Raw genomic sequence first — 6,273 nt, forward strand, 5'->3', positions numbered from 1 at the left:
CCTTTCCCTCACGCCCTCATATTCCTAATCTCTCACTCCCTGCCTCTCTCCTTCTTCCCCTCTTCTTCTTATCCCTCTCTCTCTCCCTCTCTCTCTCTCTCTCTCCCTCTCTCACACTCTCTCTCTCTCTCTCTCTCCCTTTCTTCAGCCTCACAGTCCAGATGGCCTAGCTGCTCCCTCACTCACTCCCCCACACCCACTCTCTCTCTCTCTCTCTCCCTCTCTCTCTCTTTCTCTCGCTCAACTGCCCCACTCCTCCACTCCTCCATCCACTCCTCCATCCACTCCTCCACTCTCCTACGGGAACAGCACTCCCTTTAGAGGAGTGCACCCATACCTCCTACACCCCCCCCCCATGGACACACACATACACACACACACACACACACACAGACACACACACACACACACACACACACACACACACGCACACACACACACACACACGCACACACACACACACACACACACACACTCACACACACACACACATGCCCACGGACACAGGGGATCTGGTCAGAATTCTCCTAATGCACCTTGTGTGTCTCACAGTGGGAATAGGGAGCTGCTCCACCCGGGTGGGGCCATGTGGACCAGGCCGCCGCATCAGAACCGCTTCTGATTCCTGCTTTTGGCCAATCAGAGTCCTCCGTCAGAGTAATTGGAAGATGGGCCGCCACGCCCTCCGACATCGCATTTCGAACCCAAACTTAAACGGTCTGAGCCTGAGTAAACACGTGAGGCCAGAACATAAACGATTTCACATTGTCGGCATTATTTATTTTTATTATTTTGATGGTCATTGTGTTGTGTTTTGGACTGGATGTGTTGAATCCAACTCTTGTGCAATTCCATTTAAACCTGATATAAGTTGCTGAGGACAAAAGATAAATGATGAATAAATAAATGTAAAAATAAATAAATAATAACATTTAACTATAGAAATAGGTATAAAGATAGATAGCTAAATAAATAAATAACGCATAAATAAATTAATAAATTACTTTAATATTCATAAATAAATAATACATAAATACATTAATTATTAATAAATAAATAAATGAATAAATAAATACATGTGTAATATTTATAATAACATAGTTGGTTGTACATTATGATAGTTTTTTTTCTCCATGTTCCAAATCCACAGTTTTGCATCTCATTTGTTATTTGGAAAAGCAAGAGAATTGTTTTTTCTCAACCTTCTCTCAACTCTGGCTCCACCGTTGCTAAGCGCACATAACATAAACTCTACCACCGCTACACCACCACCACTATGCCACCACCATCACTACGTCACCACCACTACGCCAACACCACTACCACAACACCACCACCACTACACCACCACCATCATACCTGTTTGCTACGTAGACGTGGTGGGGAGACGCAGGCACTGAGACTCGTAAACATACATCCAACCTGACACACGCTCAGACATACCTGGCATGAGCACACACACACACTCATGCACACACACACACACACACACACTCACGCACACACACACACACGCACACACACACACACACACACACACACACACACACACACACACACACACACACACACACACAAGTAAACACACATACATACACGTAAACACACAAACATGCACACACATAAACATGCACGCACACACACACACACACACACACACAAACACATGTACACACACACGTACACATACACACACACGCGCGCGCACACACACACACACACACACACACACACACAATGTTATGGCACATATTTATAATTAGCTAGCAGGGAGTTAATTAGCCAGCAGTGTCACGAGTGGGTCAGTGAAGGGAGTGAAATATAGAAAGATAAATAGACAGACAGAGAGATAGACAGATAAATAGATAGACAGATAGACAGATAGATAGATAGATAGATAGATAGATAGAGAGAGTATATACACTGTATTATGTTTATGGGGAGAGAGAGAATGGAGAGAAGTGTGAGAACCATGGGGAGAGGGGGGTGGTGGTCATTGTTGTATGGGCGGGGGGCGGGGGGGTGTCAGGGGCACAGTGGGGTGGGGTGGAAGGGTGGGGGTGTGTGTGGGGGGGCAGGGTGTGGTTAACGGCTGAAGCCCTGACAGGAAGCCGAGAGGCAGGGAAAGGGGAAGTGAACCACCCCCGCAGGGCTCCAAGGCCACTACGCCTCTCTCTCTCTCTCTCTCTCTCTCTCTCTCTCCCCCTCTATGTCTCTCTCTCCCCCGTCTCTCCTTTTCTCTCTCGCCCTCTCTCTGGACTGACTAACCTCAGCTCGCAGCTCTCCCACCACACGTTTAAAGCCTTTCACACACACACACACACACACACACACACACACACACACACACACACACACACACACACACACACACACACACACACACACACACACACACACACACACACACACACACACACACACACACACACACACACACTGACCTTACATATACTCTGTTTCCTCAGGGTGCTGAAAACACTCCTCATTCAATTTTAATACAGACACACAGACACAGACACAGACACACACACACACACACACACACACACACACACGCTTCATCATTATCCATATTCAAATGAAGTGAAAAGTTAGGTTGTGACATTGTCTCTACGCTTATTAATAAACATCCTTTTAATGCAAAAAAAAAAAGAAAATGAAACATTACACATTTAATTCATCAACATTGCACATTTTATGATGAATTAAACATTCAACAGAAAATAAAACTTTTCTAGTTGTATTCACCATATCCAACCACATCCCTGCAGCCCATAGAGAGCAGGTTCCTCGACCTGACCCTCGACCCCGACAAGGAGAGGTCGGTGGGCCGCGGCGCTCTACAGGTCCCACGTCCATTTTCCCCCAAAAGGTCTTTTTTAATCTTCCTGTGCGGGTGGAGCACTGTTCTCTCAGCATGGTATAACAGCCCATAATACAAGCTTTTTGGTGTGATTTCATAAAATGCAGTTAAATATCAAATTCATCCCGAGAAATGATGCCTCGTCCTTTTCAATTGAGTGGCTCCGTCATTTAATTGTGAAAATGTATCAGAGGCGTGTAGTTTGAACCGCTGTGTATTATTTCTCTATCTGTTTTATGATCACTGTGTCATGTACTGTGTGTACTACTTGCTTCGAATTCCACACCTCTCTGGATACTGGGTGCGGGTGGTGGTGGTGGTGGTGGTGGGGGGGGACCCAAATCATTGCAATTAAATAAAAAAAAAAAATACACGCACAAACAATTAATACAATAAACAAACAAACAAATAAATAAATAAATACAATTATAAAAATAAATATTTTAAATAATAATATAATTTCTTGTAATAAGTAAATACATCAACAAATAAATAAATGCAAAAAAAAACTGTACTACTTCTGCTACAAATTCTTGTGATTTACGAATAAAACATTTTGTTTTTCCTGCAGAGAATGTAAACGGAGGTTAATCGTTGAGTGTAAACACTGCGCCCCCTCCTGGCCAACAAGCAGAGTTTCAGGGTCCAAGTGAATCAGGTTCTGTATATACTTTATGAGGAACGTAAGAGAGCTGCACGCATATGAATATATCACAAAACCAAAAGGCAAGACGAGGACAGCCACGAGGACTCGCTCCAGAGACGACCCCGTGGTCATCCGCTCGTCGCGCAGTTTGGAAACAGATTCTATTTGGTTGGATTAGTGCACAAACGCCGTCATGTGGCCCCCACAAAAAAGCAGATGTTACACACTCTCTCCAGGGAAATTCAATCACGCTGGGTGTTGTCCGGGCCCTGCTGGGTTAGCGGGAGGATGAGGATGATGGGACGGTGATGATGATGGTGATGGTGATGACAGGATGATGATGATGATGATGATGATGATGACGATGATGACAGGATGACATTGTTTCTTCATTTTTGGCTGAAATGAGCTGGCGTTTCGTGGGCTGACAAACCTGAGATGGAGCCTCAAACCACCATTCTCAGGTTGGACAGTCCTGGAAAGATCCACTCAGGGCTCGGGGTCGCGGGGTCGCTTGGTGTGTGCAGAGTGTCGCGGGACGTTTCTAAGATTGATAAATTGATATTTTAATTTGTATATTTTTGATTAAAAATGTAGTTTAATAGGTTTGAAACATCGTAAATTGTCCTTTCTGCATAATTAATTTGGTGCTCCCTCAATGCTCCATGACACAGTATCATAATAAAAGTAGCCGATGCGAAACTTAAATTCACATCAAACATTTTCCTAAAATGTAATCTGGAATATCCACATTTCAATCTGTTGCTTTTAGGCCGAAACTGACATTTACATTTATTCATTGATCCGACGCTTCTGTCCAAAGCGACCTACACGGGAGGCTGGAAACAAAGCATACTGTACATGTACGTACTGAACATCCACTGGAGCAACCTCCAACTGAAGTGCACCATCTCAAGTATTCATGTTAGTTTATTATGTCAAAATAACAACGTATGGATCACGGCTGGCTCCAAAATAATAATAATAATACTTACACCTTTAGTTGCGGTTGTTGCAAGTATTTTGGGACCTAAAAATGGGGTCACGGGCCAAAGAAAGTTGAAAACCCTGGGACAAAAAGCGCAATACGAGAATTAGCATTAATTTCATTTGACAAAAATCGAATTCTGTTGGTTTTGTTTTTCTATTGCTATTAACGCAACTGCAAACTACAAACTTTTGGCGCAATCTATGTAATGACCTCACAACGGCTCTTTATATATATATATATATATATATATATATATATATATATATATATATGTTGCATATTTTCAATTGGAATATAAACATCATATTCAATCATATTCTTCTTTATACTCTATAGATTGTTCAAAAGGGTTATTATTGAAAAGGCCATTTTTTTTCAGTCAGATGTAACCATAGCAACCTCCCCAGAATAATTTATATATAAATATATATATATATATATATATATACTTTTTTTAAATTTATTTATTTAAATGTTTTTAAATAAGCCAAAACAAAATGTCAGTTTAATATCCCAACACAAAGTGTTCGCACAGCATGTGATTTGTTCTTATTAAGCTGCATTAAAAGCACTGGCAGAGCCATTAAACCCTGAAACGCTTCACTCAACATATTACCAAAGAAAAGCACGTATGCATTCCACCTGCATTCCACACACACACACACACACACACACACACACACACACACACACACACTCAAACCCTAAAATTGGGTAATACCTCTTCTTATAAATAATTAATTACGCAGCATTAACGCCACTTTCAGAAACACGCTGAGCCATTAAACCCTAAAATAACGTTGCTTTGCCCGGCATCTTACCGTCACACAGTAATGGAGTGTGGTGGTTAAATGGTGAAGCGCGAGAGGCCTTTTGGGTGTTTATCCCAAATGTTCTTACCAGCACGGCAGACCCTCGGTGTCTTAAACGCCCAGAGATGGAGAAATGGTGCGAGGTTCGACAGAGAGAGAGAGAGAAAGGGAGAGAGAGAGAGAGAGAGAGAGAGTTGAACTGAGGGAATGGTGTGAAGACACAGGTAGAAGCAATGTGGCTACTCCTCTGTGATCTCTCTCAAACACACACACGCGCGCACACACACACACACACACACACCTCCTTCCTGTTTGTCAGGGCTGATGATAAACTTTCCATGACATCTCCATTTACTTTCAATAAAAGAAACCCTCTTCATCTCATACCTGTTAAGTTAAATAATAAAGTGTGTGTTAAATATATATATATATATATATATATATATATATATATATATATACATATATGTGTGTGTGTGTGTGTGTGTGCGTTCTTGCCTTTATTTAAATTTATTTACGTTCATTTACATCAACCATGCAAATAGTGACACAGGGACAAATCATTCCAAATAAAGGAATCCCTTGTAAATAAATCTTTGCTGTGTCTCGATTCCCTCGCTGTCAGAACACCTGTTATTTGCAGATGTCTCGCCGACGCCAACACGGCTGTTTTGCTGGTGGTATTTGTCAATATCACGTTTTAAGTGTGTTTAATGCCGTGACGACCTTCGGCATCCTCATCATGGAAAGTGAAAAATGATTGATATCAAGGTTCATTTTCCATGAGATGAGGACAACCACAGTGTCCTTCCTGTTCATGCAAAACGTGCGTCCAATGATCTCTTTTTTTGAAGCAGCGTAGTTCTCTTGAAGGACTGGACGGAGGACGAGGTGCGACATGCTTTCACTTGGATTAAATAGATAAAATGTGTTTTTATGCTGCTGCTTTTGAGTGACC

This window comes from Zeus faber (assembly GCF_960531495.2).
Source record: "Zeus faber genome assembly, chromosome: 15".
NCBI lineage: Eukaryota > Metazoa > Chordata > Actinopteri > Zeiformes > Zeidae > Zeus > Zeus faber.